The sequence below is a fragment of the Hemibagrus wyckioides genome, linkage group LG03 (assembly GCF_019097595.1).
Source record: "Hemibagrus wyckioides isolate EC202008001 linkage group LG03, SWU_Hwy_1.0, whole genome shotgun sequence".
Classification (NCBI taxonomy): Eukaryota; Metazoa; Chordata; class Actinopteri; order Siluriformes; family Bagridae; genus Hemibagrus; species Hemibagrus wyckioides.
The window spans coordinates 17,827,881-17,846,455 of NC_080712.1; the positions used below are offsets into that span (position 1 = coordinate 17,827,881).

Below are 18,575 nucleotides of genomic sequence, written 5' to 3' on the forward strand. Positions count from 1 at the left end.
GTATAGCTGTGAAGACCGAACAATCTGTTTATCATAACTGATGTGCTTATCACAGCGCTTCTTTAATGTCACAAGGACCTTTTTATTATTATTAATTAATTAGAATGTATGTAATGAAAAGTGCTGCTCCTCAGGGCGTCATTGTTATTTTACACTTCCCCTGCACTCAGATGGGGCCTCTTTGGGACACATGAAATCTTTCCGTTGTGACTAGCAGAAGTGTAGTGTATCCTGCCCCGGCTTTCACAGATAACCTCATTAAAGGGAAGGAGGTGATATTTCCTGCAAGGGCTTCTCTGCTCTTTCTTTCTTTCTTTCTTTCTTTCTTTCTTTCTTTCTTTCTTTCTTTCTTTCTTTCTTTCTTTCTTTCTTTCTTTCTTTCTTTCTTTCTTTCTTTTCTCCTCTGCACACAACCTTTTGACCTTTCTCTCTCTCTCTCTCTCTCTCTCTCTGACTTTTTTCTCTCACTCTTTCGCATTTTGTGTGTCTTTCTTTCTTCCTCTCTCTCTTTCCATTTCACTCTCAATTCTTTCTCTCCCTTACTCTTTCACTTTGTGTGTCTCTCATTCTGTCTCTCTCTGACTTTGTATCTTTGTATCTCTCTCTCTCTCTCTCTTACTCTCACTTTCTCCCCTTACTCTCTCACTCTGTCTTCTGTCTCTCCCTCTTTCACTCCCACTCTTTCTCACTTTTTTCTGTCTCACTCTCCCATAGTGTGTCTCTCTTTGTCTCTCCTCCTCTCCCTCTCTTTCTTTCTAATTCTCTCTTTCTTACTATCACTTATTTACTTTTGTCTCTCTCTCTTACACATACACATACACACACTTCTCTCTCTCTCTCTCTCTCTCTCTCTCTCTCTCTCTCTCCCCCTTTCACCCTCAATTCTTTCTCTCTCTTATTCACTTTGTGTGTCTCTCATTCTCTCTCTCTCTCTCTCTCTCTCTCTCTCTCTCTCTCTCTCTTTGCTCTGCTATGAAAACCTCTCAGTGTGTATAATAACCCTGTTGTGAGTGTGTAGTGTGTTGTGTATCTTCTCTCCAGTGTTCAGTCACACAGCAGAATGATCACTCATCCTTCTGTTTCAGAACCAACCATAAACAGACTCGGACTATTTTTTTTAAATGTTAAATAAAGATGACTTTATTTATACAGCGTGCTGATCTCAGGGTGCCGGGAAGACAGAAGTGAATTCCGTGTAAAAGGAGTGTGTTCATGCAGCACAGTGTCGATGATAAAGGGGAAGGATGTTAACACTGGCAGGATTTGCTAACACTACAGGAATAAATGCAAAGCTCTCAGCTCCTATTACATGTAGGACACGAGTCCGGTTTGATTTTTGTTCCTCGTGAGCTCATGGCAAGTTCAAATGAGACAAATAATGCTCCATTTCTCATGTTTGAGGGAAGGTTGATTTTTATCATTGAGTGTTTTACAAGAGACAAAATGCCAGAGCAGAATTAACACCGTGTTAAAGCTACTGCAGAAAATACACTGCATTAACAGCAGCTGGCAACTAAATGTGCGTAATGTTTACTTCAACTTTCACTGAATCAGAAACAAATTCATCAAAATCAAGCGTACTGAAATACACCGGTTTTTCAACAGTTAGTGTTCAGGTATTTTCTAAAAGTCTACACATTTTTTGAGTGAGATTGAAACCTTGCTTAGTTTGCAGTTTGCTTTAATTCACTTTGTGTAATTAAGTAAACCAAAAAGCAAAAAAAAAAAAAACAGAAACAAAAACATTTTCCATGGTGTGTGTGTGTGTGCATGACTGAACTTGTACCCATAAAACTTTTTTTATTTCATTGTTCAGAAATAAAAAACTGCAAACTCTCCTTTTGCAAGCTTGAAATAATGGAAATCAAACAATCCCTGAGAACATGGAGCCGATACTAAATAATTCCACTAAATAAATCAGCTCAAATATCCAGAACACGCTGTACTCCAGCTTTATGCAGCGCTCTAACACTGTCTGCTGGCTTTTTGCACTCTGTTGAGTCGGATCAGCGTGCAGCTTGGAAGCAGAACAATGCTGCGTTCACACATACAGCCATTAGGAGATCGAGGAGTCAGTTTGAGCAACAGCGAGTGGTGGTGACTGGACGTGGGCGTGTCCCGTGACGCGACAAAACTTAAGAAAAGATGTAAATATGGAGCGAATCGATACAGCGACTACCGATGGAAGTGAAGGCAGTGGAGCATGTGATCCATGACAAAGAGCACACACACCGCTCGTAAGATATGATGCATATATCAACTCGCACATACTTCTCTATACACATACTGACATAGCCTTATTTATTGAGGTAGATATTTACATATTTATGTTTAGATATTTATCTATCTATCTATCTACACTGATGAATCCAGAGTGTTTTAATATAGTAGCAACAAATCTGATTGTTGCTCAAATGGAATGCCCCACCTACTGAGAAACATTATTACTATGGCAACCAATAGCAAGACAGCGGCTTCATAGTACAGCGACTTGCAGAGATAAAAATCGCTGTATATGTGAACGTATCTTCAGTGAGAGAGGCAGAGAGAGAGAGAGAGTGTCTTTCTGTCAGGCGGCCGAGTTTGCAGCAGGGTTCAGTTCAGTTCAGATGGATAAAATCCAGCATATGTGAAAGTGCCCCTTTTGTCTCCTGTCAACTTAGCAACTTAGTGCGTGCAGTAAATGTGGGACAGGTGTAGCCGCTCCTAACTATCTCAGCGCTGAAAATACTGCAGCGAGTGCTCTCCTTCTTTGGATGTCCTTCAGCATGCTGTGGGAGGAAGCTGAGAATGGCATCCCTCAGGACGCTGCATCTGTGCTCTCTCGGTGCAGATGACAGCAGCGTGTAGGGAGCGAGAGCAGCGAGAGGCTTGTCTTACGGGTCTCGGAGACATCCGAGCGAGTCCGTGGTAGAAAGTGTCCTGGAACTGCTGCGGTTACAAAATGGGTTGCTAGCGTTGCGTGCTTCTTGTCTGCTGTATTTTGGATAATACTCTGAGAAATGACAATATGCGCTTTAATATTTATTAACACGTTGCTCCAGCAGATTGATTTTTAGGAAATCAGTCTTGTTTAAAATCCACGTTTGAAACATATCAGTTGTGAATCTGAAGTACAGTCATTCTGTCTATTACTCACAAGCGGGAAATAACATTGGAGCCATCAGACGGACGCAGCGTTTGACACCAAGCGATATGATTATAGAAGATGTTTTGTGTTGGCCTGTCAGGCAGTTCAAGCATGATGAATGAACGTAATATAGTGCGCATCAGGAGTGGACACATTCATTAACGAGCCGCCGTAATTTGCGCGACGCACTTACAGCGCTACTAGTGAACGGCAATCCGATTGCGTCCGAGCGATCACATCTGCCCGTGTCACCTCTGCCTTCCATACATGTCAGCACGCAGGAAAACAACACACTCATTTGAATAATATGGCAAATGCTGCGGTTCCTGGCCTGAGCCGAGCGACTGCTGCCAGCCCTCGAGCTTCGACCGACGGGAAATAAATCACGGGCGTTTCTCATAGTCGCGAACCTGCACGCTATTCATCTGCACAGGATATGCGAATTACTTATCTGAATACGTCTTCAGATAACATCGCAATCTCGCAGGGTTGTTCAGTCTGAGATTGATATTTTCATATTCTCTAAGCACTACACAGTGCGCTTGGAAAGGCCTGGTATAATTGGAGTGTAATTTTGAAATTGAGACTCTCAAAGAGATGGGAGGGTGGGGGGGTATGTAAAGGGGGGTGTATGGGGAATATGGTGGGGTGCTGGAGTGGAGCTCTGTGTTATTTGTGTCCAGCTGAGTCTTAATAAAGCTTGAGCTTTGAGAACGTAGCGTTTTGCTCGGCTACACGCATTCTACGAATTTCTCTTACTTATTTACTAATAACGGAGGCAGCTGAGAGATCAGTGGTGCTGTCTGGCACTGAGAGAACCGTTTGATTTACATATATAGTTGCTGCATGCAGCCCATTATGATTTGGCTTGCTCTTTGGCCTGAATTTATGGCACTTCCAGCTGTAATGTGTGTTTCAAAGCAGGCAGAGTGCGCCATTTTGGAAGCTTTTTTTTTTTTTTTTAACTTGGATCTGACATCTGCCATTTTGATGCCTTGATATTTTTCGCTTCAGCATTTGTATATTTTGGCTGTGTGTATCAGACTTGAGCTCTTTATGAACTCCATAAAGAGAGACAGGTGTGGCAGGCTGTTCTGTTCCTCCTGTTTGGGACTTGGCTTCTCGTCTGATCGGGGCTTCCAGCAGCACCTGCACATGTGGCTGTGGAGCTCCGGCGCTAGCAGATCTCCCGAAAAAACAAAGCAATTAAGTAGATGCGGCATGGGGAAAATATTTTATGGATTCAGTAAGGATGTGTGTGAACGCGCGAGAAGAGGGAGGAATGTGGCGAGCGTTATAAAAGCAGCAGGAGATTCGCTATCTGAATGGAAATGATTTCATCAGCAGCGAGGCCTCCTCCAGCTCCGCTCCGTCCTGAGCAGGGACGGGATTGAAAAGCAACCAGCTTGCGTTTAAGGCCCGCGTATTCGTGCTAATGAAGCGCAGAGCGAGAGAATGGTGTGTCTAATTAGCAGAAGGTGCTGAAAACTAGCGATTAAACATAGTTTCCTCTGATTGCTTGGGGAGGATAGTGAGTGCGCTGCATTTCAGGAACACCGATTTTTTTGGGATGCAGAAGCTTCTTGGAAATGAATCGGATGCTGCGCAGCTTTTCTTTAAACTAATACAGATGAATTTGTACACGTTTGATGTGTGGTTTCAGAGCTCGCCATGGCAATGTTATGCGTCACTATGAATGACAGTTGTCAAAGTTGTACAGCACACACACACATACACACATACACACACAGACACAAATGAAGCGGATCGTCACTGTTTTCAGAAGCGAATAGCTGCGTGCCAGTCTGAGTTGCAGCACACAGTTGCCCTGTCCAGACCAACATAGCAGAGAGTGAATTATTCTCAGCAGCGTGACCTGCGTAATTGATAACGTCTGAGGCTGTCTCCAGGTTATGTAGGAGGCTCCAGCAGCCACTCCAGCCCCATCCATCTCGCATACTCATGTCCAACTGTTGGCCTGAGCTCTCACTTCAGCCGTAGACAAGCAGTCAAAGTGCTTAAGCTTTCGAAAGAGATAGTGAGGGGAGTGAGTGAGCGAGAGAGAGAGAGAGAGAGAGAGAGAACGACAGAAAGACAGCAGCAACATTTAGACAGCTGCACGCGCAGTGTCATGTATCCCTGTCTGTCAGAGGGGGATATTTCTGTCTCCTTAGTGTGGCCCTCAGGCTTCCACACGCGCCATCTCGATGTCATCACCGTCACCCCGCTGTCGTTGGCTAAAAAGGCCTGCAGTGTGCGCTTGGCCTGCCCAGGCCTAATTGGAGTGAGCCAGAAAGGCAGTTTGACTCATCTAAAATTACTGGGAGCAGAGCACTTAATGGGAAGCGCAGAGGGACGACAGTAAGGTCATAATACCACCACATGCGGCGGCACACGGACATGCGCATTCTATAAGCACGTTGGCTGCGAGCGCATAACAATCTGTACGGTTTCCTACATCACTGAACGTGTTTGTTAGATTCGTGTCAGTTTTCTCTCTCCAGGGCTGGGCTGCTGCCGCTCACATTCCTGACAGCGGAATGTTGCTGCATGCAAAGCTGCATTTCGCTTTTATAGTCATGCTGGTGTGTGTGTGTGTGTGTGTGTGTGAATGAGTGATACCTCAAGTGTGGGAGCAGAACTGAAAGTAAAGTAACAAGACGCAAGAGGTTTTGTCAGAGCTGCAATCACACCTGTGCTGGAGAATATCGACTAACGTAACTCTTACCAGTAAGACCAGTATAATGCACGTGCAATCAGCAAAGCATCCATTTTTTAATTTCCTCTGGAGTCTTCTTACATACTCAGCGTGAGATCTTTCCGCCTTATGCCTAATATATCGCACGTAGTAATCATGTCTGACACTGACCTCTGATAAATACATCCATAAATTACAGCTTTTCTTCCTTCCTTCCTTTCTTCTTTCCCAAAACCCTGTCGTGATGCGTATGCATGAGATTTGTTTATTATGTTAGAAATTGAAAACTGGAGGGCGCTTTTGTTTTCTAAAGATCGCCTCATAACCCTCATGACTCAGAAGCTTTCACTGTGAAATGTGATGTGGGTGTTTATGCTTTTTTCGGTTAATATGGCTATCTGTGGGGGAAACCTGACCTGGGCGCCCTGTTCCGATGAGGCGAGCGTATGGCCCTGCAGCTGCAGAAACACTCGCTCCGAGCTGCAGGGACATGCCAGTATTTTCATTCCTCACTCAAGGCATTTCCGAGCACTAACAAAGAGAGAATGAGGTGATGAAACAAGGGAGGAAGCAGCTTTCCGAAAGCGGCAAATTATTTTGTGTGCCTGCACTGCTGACCTCGCTCCAGCAGGAGCGGTTTGCTACTGCCAACACTCTGGCGATATTTTTTTCACTACTTTTTCACTCCTCAGTTTGTGACATTTGTGTGTAATTAGAGCTGCTTTGTTGCTGTGTGGGATGTGTAACTGTAGGAGGAAATCTCTAACCTTCCATTGTTAATTTGAACATTTTTGGGGTAGATCATTCTTACTTATACACTAAAAGATTTTATTTTTTTTTTTTACCAAAAATTAAACAAAACGTTCCACTCCCACTTCGAACGTATCCGATCTGTCCAGACATGTTTGGTGTGTGAAGTTGACTGGCGCTGTGAGGATACTGTAACAAACCATCGCACAAACTAACTGCTCACTCAACCCACCATCAGTCTCACCGGCCTCTGAACACGCTGTTTTCATGGAAATATCTGCACTTTTACTATAATATTTATACAACCGAAAAATCATGTAAATAATTTGGAATCACTGATCACTGATAGCTCAGCCAGAATTATTTTTATACAGAACATATTGCATGTATTACACTAATTGCACGCATCTGCATTTTATTCATAATAGTGTACTGTTTCTGCTACTGACCCATTTTCATTTATATATATATATATATATATTTGTATTTATATTTTATATTTGTCTCTTTGCTTGTACAGATAATTCTATTTCTGTTTTTTTTATTTTAACAATTTCTAGGCTATTTTTATTCTACTTTTTTCTATTTTAGTTTTATTCATTTGTAACCATTTTTATTTTATTTTTATTTTATTCTATTTGTACATTTTATTTTAATTCTATATTTTCTTTTTTCTTCTATTTTTTTCTTCTATTTTATTATTAATTTTTTCCTTATGTCACGGACAGTCGAAAAGCATTTCAGTTCATGTTGTAGTGTATGATTGTATACGTGACAAATTTTGGAAAAATATCTGAATTTTGTAATTTGATCATTAAAATCTGAAACTCAGCTCTCGTAAGCGAGTTGGATTTTCTGACAAAGAAAGTAAGTGATGACTTCAGGATGGCTTCAACAGCTCTGTGATGTACGTTCTTCTGCTTTTAAATATAACAGCGTGTCATAGAGCGTCAGAAAGAACGTAGGAAAAGGTGTGTGTGTGTGTGTGTGTGGTTATTTAATCGTTTCCCCTCATCTGAGGTGAGTGTGAAGTGAGCATTAGCATCTTGAGTACAGGACAAATCTAAAGAACTGAGCTTTAAACACTAGACATGTCTTGGCCTATCAGCTGCTGTTATTCTAAAGAGAAAAAAATTCATTCCAAAACTTTATTGCTTTCCTCTGAACTAGTTTATAAACAATATCTTGCACTGTTTTCCTCTGCACTACTTTAACCTTTAGTAATCCCGTTGTATAGATCTCTGAACTATCAGGTTCCAAGCCTCTGCTGAGGTCACCATCTCGAGAATCACCTTTCCACAGGGAATTAGAGCTGTTTTAATCCCTTCCCCAGCAGCCAGCTAGCCTTTAATGGGCGCCAGCTTGAGGAATGCTGCAGTCTGAGCTGGAATCTCGCTCATCTTTGCTGAGTTAGACTCAATCTCACCCCATTGACCGTGGGGGAGGCGCCTGCTGAGGCCTGACTCTGAACCTTCAGACAATTAGATGCCGATAAACAGGATTTGGCTCTGCAGATAAACCGGGCCTGATAATTGTTAGGTGTGTATTGTCATAGTGTGTATGTGGAGGGTGGCCCGATACGGTTGCGTGCACTTCTCTGCCCGGTGTCACACATGTGAAAGTGTCGGTCAGTCCCCTGCCTGTGTGCATGTCTGTGGTTGTCTGCTCGATTTGGCCCAGTGCTACGGCTTGGCCCAGTGCTGCCGGTTGGTAGTGTTGGCCATGTGCCTGTCTTTCTGGAGTTTGAATGAAAGGGCCATTGTGAACTTGTGGGCTAGCGTGGCATTTTGCAGCTGCCAAGCTAAGTAATTAAAAATTCCCACATATATGTTACTTGACGCTGAAACTGCGAGAGTTGCACATCGTAGGCGATATATCAGGGGCCGAGTTAGTAGATAATATAATCTAATTGATTATAAATGAGGTCTATAAGCCGTTCTAATCGTCTCTTTAGCACTAACTTCCCCTATGCTGTTATTGCACGCAGTGTGTTTTCATAATCAGAGCATCCTCTTTAGAAGCAAAGCAAGCTACAGAGAGCTCAAGAGAACAGATTTTCCCTCCCTGGGGACACTTAGAAAGAGATCACGAGTGCGTCGTCATGTGCTTTTGTCACACGACGGTTGATTGAAATTCAAATATAATGCCTGGACGAAGTTTGATACTTGTACGCCGCTGATAGCTTTCATTCCTCTTCCTTTGATGACCCTTGTGGCTTCACTTCTCGTATTCAGCTGTGTATATCAGAGCGCCTGCTGAAAGAGCCCGCTTTCTCTCCCCAAGTCCTCCATCACGCTCATATGATCAGCGGGTCGTATTTTAACATTTTAACAGTGTGCGAAGGTAAACAAAAGCTTATTCTGCACACAAACGATCCTGTGAGTTAATTAGCGTTGAATGTCTGTAGAATGGTCATCTCATGCTGAGTTTGAGTTTGTGCAAAAAAAAAACAATTGAAATGATGCAAACTAAAAATAGGACAGGAAGCCATCCCTCGAGCGAGCCGAGCCCTAAATGAATCATTCAGACGTGCACGCTGCCTGTTTCACTGGCCGCTCCGCTTAATGGCATCCATCGGAGATTACTCCTGATGTAAGATGATCGCAGCATAAGCGACGTTCTGCAGAGAGTCTCTCCTCTTTGTCTTTATTCCATGTGGCAGAGAAACAAAACCAGAAATAAAAAACAAGGAGAATTTATTTCACCTCTAGAGGCCCCTAAATAAACAACTCACAAATCAGTGCCTGCTTTTTTTTTTTTATTGTGTAATTTTTGTCCTTGCATGCAGCTCTGTGATCATGTTTTGCAAGCAGAGCTCTTAGAATCAATATTATTAGGTCAGGAAAAAAAAAAAAAAAAAGAAAAGCATATGCCATTCCACTTTCCTCTGGGGTTATTTATAAAAAAAAAAAAAAAGCAGTCAGTGCGTTAAACCTATCTCGCACTCAGACTAATTTACTGTCATGAGAGAATGGCATGGCAAGCTTGGCTATGATCTGAGGAATATTCATGTAGCGCTGACAGATCAGGCACACTGCATTAAACACTCCGGCTTGAGCTAAAAAAAAAAAAAAGATTTATTTACCCAAAGTGACACATCATGTTTGAGCTCAAACTCAAATTCTTAAAATAGAAAGTGTACAATATGAGTGCTGATGGTCAGCGGAAGTGTGAAACACCTCAGCTCGGATGTGTGAGTGTGTGTGAGTGAGAGTGTGTGTGTGTGTGTGTTGTACCAGTTCACCCCTTTTGGCTGCACCTGCACTAATTGTATGTGTGCAGCTGTGATGAGAGTGCAGTGCTCCAGCTGGGAGTGCTTGTTGAGCTGCCACACAAGCCTGGCGAGCTAAACACCCCAGTAAGTCCCTCCTTGACTCAGCTAATGAGTGTGGAGCACAGACAATACAGGCCAATCCAAGAGCCCATCTGAGCACCGGCACAGTCCAAGAACCGGGGGGAGGTCCGCCTTAGATGTCTTTCCGTTTGTGTTCAGTTGGAGCGAAAGTGCGGATAATCAAGCCTCAGCAGTGTGCACGCTTTTTTCCTCGTTCCTTTTTCCCTCCTTTTCATCATCTCTACTCTACACTCATATCTTCCTGCTCTGCATTTTTCACTGCTGAAGGTGAGAAGGCCTGGTGCTAGAGAACCGCTCTCGTATCTGCGTTATAACAAGCTAAAGGCAAGCTGAGACCGCACCATTAGAACACTGTTTAAATAGTCTAACTGAACCAATTAAAGCAGTCGTGTGAAAGCACTCATGTGAAATCTGGAGCAGGAGCAGTCCACCGGGGATAACTATGATTCTTTTGCCTAAATCATATTTTCACTAAGTCCTTAGGTTAAGTAAATCCTGTAGACGCTCTCCAGGGGATGTGGATAAAACCTGTCGAGGTTCTCTGCTGTCATATTTTTCACACGCCGAGTCTCAGTGTGTGACAGAACAACTGGATGAGAGTTATTAATTAAGATGCGCTCAATTTAACTGATCGCTGATATCCACAAATATATGAAAGGGTCACAGTCATCAGGTAGATTTCTGTAATTATGATTATGTGTTTAATAATCGCTTTTTTATATGTAGGAGTGACTCATATGAAGAAATGAAGAAAGACTCGACCTGACACACTTCTCAAATGCACAAACGCGTAAGAAATACAGTCGCAGTAAACAAGGCTATCAGAATATCAGCAGTTTCTCACTTCTGCAAAAGCTGGCTTGAAATATTTAGCTGTAATTACAGCCGGGTGGGAATGAAGAGAGAAATACGACACATTAAAGACATGAACAGCTCTGCTGAGCGGGACAGGACACAAAAAAAATTGTATTAAGATGGTATTAAAGGTTGTTTCTCAGTGAAGTTTGAGCTAAGAAGAGTCTGCTGCGTGTGCACTTGGGCAAACATTACAGAAAAACCCATCACCACTATCCCCTTTTACTCACAGTGATCAGATTTCAAATGTTATGGGTCTGTAAAAGTCATACAGTACGACATGCAGCGAAATGAGTTTTTTTGTGTCATAAAAATAGAAATAGAATTAAAGTAGACTAAAAATACAGTGATGTTGTTGTTGTTGTATCCAGGCTTGGGACTGGCACTGAGAGTTGCTTGGGAATTGAACCCTGGGTTAAAAAATACAGTGGAACCTCGGCATACAAATTTAATTCGTTCTGGAGGCGGGTTCTTAAGGTGAAAATTGGTATTGTGAAGTGAATTTTCCCATAAGAAATATTGTAAATGCAGATAATCTGTTACAAAAATATTAGCAATATTACCAATACGAAGCGTATGTAAGTTGTATGGCTGCTTACAATGAACTGACCCAAGCCAAGCATTCCATGTCAAGGGTCCTCACAGGAAGTCATGCCACCAAGCTTGGGCTAAAAATAGAACAGACCACCCACGCCACCAATCTGTCAAAAAAAAAAAAAAAAACACCTGAAAAATCACCTAGCTTTTGAACGCATGTCGAAGGGAATGTTGGCGTGGTGGGTTAAGGCTTTTGAAACAGCTTTCGCTGACTGAAAAAAGTAATCGTAAAATTTGGAAACTTGCGTCGGTTGGCTTTCCATTGACGTAAACAAATTCATGTGCCGAAAATGCTTCCCATGCCGATGCAAATTTCTTGCAAATTTTAAATTCTTAAGGCAAAAATTTGGAAGGGAGGGCTAAAGGTTCCATGATAAAAAAAAATCAACTGTACAGTAGAGAATGGGGGAAAATATAGAGAAAATATTTTTTTTTAAAATAGTATGAATACAGATACACTCTACAGATACAGACTGACATGAATATGATGATGATATGAATAAAGTGCATGTGTGTGGAATTGTGTGCAATTTGTTGAAGTGGCAGTTGTGCAGACGAGTGGAAGTGTTGTTGATCAGCATCTATTCCCTTCACGCTGTACCATGTGACCTTCTCCAGCTTAACCTACTTGATTTATAAAAGCCCAATGCCTTCATGCAGTGAGAATTTATTCCACAGATGTTTACTATTGTGTGCTGATTACATGACTTCCCAGTTACTGAACTAATGAACTGTATGAACGGAGCGAGTCTTGGCTGCACATGGCGTCTGCTCCAAGCTTGTCAGTGACACATTACATGTAGAGTATGGCTTTATGGGGAATTTTTCCTCCTAAGAGGCGTAAAAGTTGTAAGGACAGAAACAGTGCTGTAACTCGCTGTTAATATTTCTGCTTTCTTATTCATTTGGGAGGCTCTTGGCACATGAATGTGACTAAAAAATGGGATACTGAATGGAAGTTATTTTTGCTCAGGATTTAGGCAAAATAGCTTCTGTGCAATTCGTGAAGGTCAGAGGGTTGCTTCGTACCTCCAGTGTTGGGGGTTTGGTTCCTGCTTCCTCTGCTTCAGGGGTTTTTCTCCAGTCCATCTAAATGCCATGGATGTGTTGTCATCTTTAAATTGTATGAATGGGTGTGTGAGCGTGTGATTCCGTGGTGTCCCCCACCTTGCATCCTATAGGATAGACTCCAGGTTTCTTTTGCCCCTGTGAAGTATAACCACTCCAGTAAATAGGCTGGTGGTAGCTCTAGTGGTTAGAGGCTCTGGGTTGTAGATTGGATGATCAGGGTTCAAAACCCTGTACTACCAAGCTACTGCTGTTGGGCCCTTGAGCAAGGCCCTCACAAAGGGCAGAACAGCCCTGACACCTTTCTATCAGAACCAGCATTAACTTCTTCAGCAGTGTGAGCAACAGTATCTCGTCTGTTGGATCGGATCACACGGGCCAGCCTTCACTCCCCATGTGCATCAATGAGACTTGGCCGCCCATGACCCTGTTGCTGGTTCACTACTGTTTTTTCCTTGGACCACTTTTGATAGATACTGACCACTGCAGACTGGGAACACCCCACAAGAGCTGCAGTTTTAGAGACGCTCTGATCCAGTCGTCTACCCATCACAATTTGGCCCTTCATCAAACTCACTCAAATCCTTACGCTTGCCCATTTTTCCTGCTTCTAACACATCAACTTTGAGGAGAAAATGTTCACCTGCTGCCTAATATATCCCACCCACTAACAGGTGCCATGATGAGGAGATCATCAGTGTTATTCACTTCACCTGGTCATAATGTTATGGCTGATCAGTGTATACAGTACTGAATTGTTACGCTTATTAATAATGAAGCACTGAGCTGATGTTGCTATTGAGTTAAGAACTGCTTTAAAATGCTACATCAGTGTGTTATAGCAGCTTCTCTCTTGTTACCGAATCTTAACGAACGTGCAACATGTATAATTTAATGAGGGGCATGTAAGTTGTAAGATGGATGTAACTACCTGAATTTTTGATGCGGTTGTATGGGATGTGCTGGAATTTTTGCTAGATCGGAGCTGTTATTAATGTTTTTTAACGATATAAACCTGTTTTGTGTTTTAAATCCTGTTAACGGGAGACGAACAACAAAACGAAACTCGCACCTTTTATTAGACAAACTGATCTATTATTGAGAAGGAAATGAAACCGTTACAAATCTACTCTTCAGGTATTGTCATAACTAGTTTGGAAATGTTGTGAATTATATGTGAAACTGAATTAGCAGGTCGCGAGTCTCGCTCACCCCGGCGAATTACGAGACGTGATATCGTGCCATATTTGTGTAGTTGTGGTCTTCTGCTTGCTTTAATCAGGTCCAGGCTGCGTTGGATATCCATCCGGAATTGATGCACGGTTAAATTATTAGAACGGTGTTGCTTTGCTTAGGTGTTTACACCCTGTGCTTTGTTTCTCCATTCCAGATCAGCTCGATGATTGATGAGGATATAAGAGTGGATTTGCTAAACACTAAACAAAGAAACCTACCGCGTCCTCTGGTAAGGTGCTTGATTGATGATCCTTCACTGCTCATTTCTCCTAATGACTCTCACTCCAATCCCAGATTTACAGTCACGCGTGCTTCTCGCATGGTGTGATTGCTTTCTGAAACTTCCTTACTTGTGTAATTGCTGGTTAAAATCAGGGACGGCACGGATTGTGTTGTGTAAGGTAATATTTCCTGAGCGCTGGCAAATGACAAATTCATTTAGTGTTTTTGAGTAACAGCAGAACACACTGTACAACATGAGTCATAATTAGCAGCAGGGACTCTCAAATCGTGCTGCCTCTTTGTTGCTTTTCCTCACAAAGCTAGTGTCAGTTTTTTCAGCATCATTATTAACGACAGGCGGAATTATTGAGATAAAGAGATTTCTTTGAAAAATGCCAGTGTTGCATCAATGTCTAAATAGTTTTAAACTAGTCTGGAGCCTCTTTAGGAATACAGTCCCTGCTCCGTGCCGTATCCTGGCGTGTGATCCGAGGCTATATTGCGTGTACATGGTGTCTGCGTGGCATTATGCTGATGAGCGTGTGACATGACGGCCTGGTTTCTAGGAGAGAGAGAAGAGAGACCAGTAAATTATGGATGCAACCTGTGATTTGTGCCAGAGAAAAGAAAGAGAGAAGCTGGGAAGAACCTCAAGTCATGCATATCAGATTATCTTTCCCCCTCCCAGCCCTCTCTCTCTCTCTCTCTCTTTCTCTCTCTTCCTCTCTCCCTCTCTCACTTTACCAAATTTCTCTTATCATCCTCAACGAGCAAACTTGCACACAATCTGGGCTGTGTGTCTCCAGTCACATGAGAAACAGAGGTGCTGACGAGCTGGAATGCCTGGCTTGGTATTTCCTGATGTTTCGTAAACACACACACATAGAGAGAGAGAGAGAGAGAGAGAGAGAGAGTTCATTTACAGACAGCGGCTGCGACAAAACGAACAAAATAAGCAGGCTTCCATTCACTTGCTCTAGGATTAGGGTTTGCAGTTGAGTGAACTGTATTTAATCATCAGGTATAATTCACAATGCCGTTCCCGCCCGACACACTGAGTGTACACTTTACAGTATGATCCTCTTGACTCTGCATACTCAGGGTGTAAATTGCTGATCCTCTCAAATATACAGAAGATCCCTCTCGGCCTGTAATTCTCCGCGACTCGTGTCTGCGACGACAAGAATCCGTGTCCCGCCATACTTCATTTTCTCCTGTGTATTTTTTTTCTTCTTCCCCCAACTAAAAATGACGAACCTTTCCCCTCGCTCGTAGCCATTGCAACGGGTGATTGCTAAAGATTATAAACCAATTAGCCCGGTAATTATACATAGACCGACTCCTCACAAGAGAAGAAATGATTTTGGGATAAAGCATGATTAAATTTATCCATGCTTTGTTAAGTGCTACATTCATTTCTGTAAGTCTGAGTGCAGATGCAGCGTGCAGTCCTGAAAGGTTTGAGATACTAATTAGAGGTTCTTTAGTCGTAATGAAACGGAAGCACTTGCATGCTGTGATATATCTGTTATCAGTAAAGAATTCTTGTAGTCTAACAATGTGCTCTGCTTAATGCTCACATCCACAAGCAGGGGAATTTCCAGTAGGCAGAGGGAGAGAAATGGGTTATACAAGGAGCAGGTCAGTGGTGTTTGTACCTCACTGTGTGTGTATTCGTGTGTGTGTGTGTGTGTGTCTATGAATAATGGAGCCATTCTTCAGCTGTCTGGGAGCTGCTGTTGTACAGTGCTGGTGTGTTTGGTGGGCTTGCTCTAGGGTCTCCTTTAAATAGCTTTAACCCTCAGCTGTAGGAAGCCGAACTGCGACAGAGAGCCACAGTCTCAACCTGCATACACCACCACCACCACCACCACCATTCACACCAAAGCGACGTGGCTGAAATAAATCCAGCTCCATATTTCAGATTGATTCAGTTTATATATATATATATATATATATATATATATATATATATATATATATATATATATATATAAACAGTTGTCCTCATGGTTTGTTAATGATTTAAGTAGGACATTTTTTTTTTTAGGATTTCTGGATCATGTACAGAAACACACAAAGGGAAAAAAAATCATAAGAATCTAAATCATAGTAATTCTATCCCCGAGCCGCATTGTTGATTTAGGATTTGCTTTGTCGACAAACCGTGTTAACATCAGGAAGAGGAAGCGTGGGTGTAAAGTCATCAAGGGCAGCTCACGAGTGGCATCACTGAAGGAAACAGACTATGAAAATAAATCAGTTTTTTTTTTTTTAAATCTCATTCAGAAAGCACGTTAAACTGAAATCCTATACCGGTTCCACTGGTTTATTCAAAGTTTCTGGTTTTCATTCCGAACATTATGAAATAATATGTGCTTGAAGACCCACGACAAAAACTTCTCCCATGACTCGATTGATGGCTTTCTCCATTTTTGGGCCTCAGCTTTGGCTATGTGCTCGATGGTCAGATGGATAATAAATAAAGCGTATGCATTCGCCAGGCTCACTGTGCACTGCTGCCCCTGAGCTCCAGACTTGTATACTTTTAACCGGGCAGACAAATAGCTCTCGCGTCTACCATTCAGAGGGGTTTGAGGATGTAGAGCAGAGACAAATAGCATTAGTGGGAAAAACAGATCTGAGTATGAGGCAGTCACTGGATCTGTTAGAGCACCGACGCGTGTAACCATGAAGCAATCTGATCCGGCTGATCCCGTTTGGGACGAATCATAACATTTACTCCGATGTTCCAGGTTTCTACTATTACCTGGTAGCTGTGGTTAACCTACACACCAGTAAAGCTCAAGGTTCAACCTAAATCATGTACTAATGCGTACTAATACTCATGTGTTCACACTGAAAATTCCAACAAGAAGTGCACTTAAAGAACGCCGATGAATGCTCGCATCTTTGCTTACATAGTGGAAAAGGGGCGGGGCTACCAGGTGCTGGTGCTGGATGCGAAAAAAAATGGCCGACGACCAGACATCTTACTAATCTGTTAGCTAAGGATGTATGATAAATTGTCTAACGATGTATGAGTTATCTTTCAACCTTTTAAAAATTCCTAAAGTTAATACTTACTTAGAGTGCATAGTGTACGTGCAGAGTACGTCATTTGGGACGCAGCTTCAACCTCTTGCTACCTCTCCACCATCCTAGCTGAAACGGGTGTGTGGCGCATCCTTCAGACGCACGATGCACAGCTGCCGTTGAGTAACTGCTGTAAATATTCGTGACTTCACAGCAGGCTGAGACATGATCTCGTCTGCCTCTGCCAAGGCTTTAACGTGTAGGCACAGGCTGCTCAGATTGAAATCACCGAGCATTCAATCGGTTTGTTAGAGCCACTTTTCCAATGTGGGCAGGAATTATCTGGACGAGGTACCAAGCCTTGGATACCGAATACAAACAACTGTATTCACTTCGTAAACTTAAAAACTCTTATCATCATGCAAGTATTTCCTGATCATTTCATCCAGCCGTGAAGCTGCATTTGATCTCCCTGCTATAGTGCTCCAGCTCTAGTGCACATTTTTACTCAGAGTAATTGCACCAGATGTCTTTTAGGCAATACCCAGTGGGACTGCGCAAGTATGTTTTGTTTTTTTATTAATTGTTAATTAATATTATTTAATACTCGCTGTGTTTATGAAGATACTTATGCACTCGCTGCATTGTGTTGTAGAATATTTTTATTGATCCGGTTTTAACTGGAGTATCTTGATATTAGATTCATGCAACAAAAACATGTCATTAATAACGACACGATTAAAAAATCGTCATTCACGTGCATTTGAAGAGCACAGTGCAGCTTAAACACGTGCTTCAGGAGCAAAACATCACCGCTATTCTTCTCTATCAAATTCTTCTGCTGAATTATAATTTATTATTATGATTATTGTTACTGCTTTCAGGTAATCTTATGAACTCTTTTTACAACCTCTGCTCTGTTTATTTCAGCCAGCGCAAATTACATTATTTAAATGACAAGCTGGTAGTTAATGTTAATGGGCTACATTAACATTAATTATTTCTTCTACTCTATAATACATTGATACATTTATGCGATCTCTCGGCGGCCTCAAAACGGAGGCAAACAGGACAAAATTCAGCCCGGATTTGACATTCGGTGCAGCTGTAAAAGAGAAAGCGTGGCACAGGAGAATCCGCAGTGTTTATCTACAGGGCGTACAGCATCTCACTCACAGGCCGAATCTGAAAGATAGCGGCGACTCTCGCGCTGATAGAAGCTCGTCCGCTCTTACGCCAGATAAACAGCAAAAACACCATCGCCTTCCTGTCAATGATTAACTCGGAGAAAGCTTTCACTGTTACCTTAGACATGTTTTATAAGGACAGTATTTCAGCTCAAGGTTGAAGTTCATATCAGTGGCAGAAGAGCACCAGCATAATTCTGTGTAAAGAGCTGAAAATGAATTACATTGTAATAAACTTAGGTAAACGTTTTAGGGATAAATGTGTAACTGCAAACGGTAGCTAATAAACTTTTATACAGCTGTTTCCAGCGGTTACTCTAGGATTTATACGATGGAGGAGCTCTCTACGTGTACATAATATCAAGGAAGTTAATGAGATTCAGACCTGTTTGTTAATTGTGTTTGTTTATGTTTGTTATCGTTATCATATCTAATGACCTC

The 18,575-nt window shown here is 42.2% G+C and overlaps 1 protein-coding gene across 6 annotated transcripts in view; it reads left to right on the forward strand.

The window, feature by feature from the left end:
• The window catches only part of zmiz1a (zinc finger, MIZ-type containing 1a), a 129,119-nt gene that overhangs the window by 38,828 nt on the left and 71,716 nt on the right, over positions 1-18,575 (forward strand). For 4 of the 6 annotated variants that reach the window (XM_058385525.1, XM_058385518.1, XM_058385519.1 and 1 more), the window contains one exon: positions 13,844-13,918. The exons of the other annotated variants lie outside the window; for them this stretch is intronic. The gene's annotated coding sequence lies outside the window, so the exon portion shown is untranslated. The remainder of the gene's footprint in view (positions 1-13,843; positions 13,919-18,575) is intronic. 6 annotated transcript variants of the gene reach the window in all.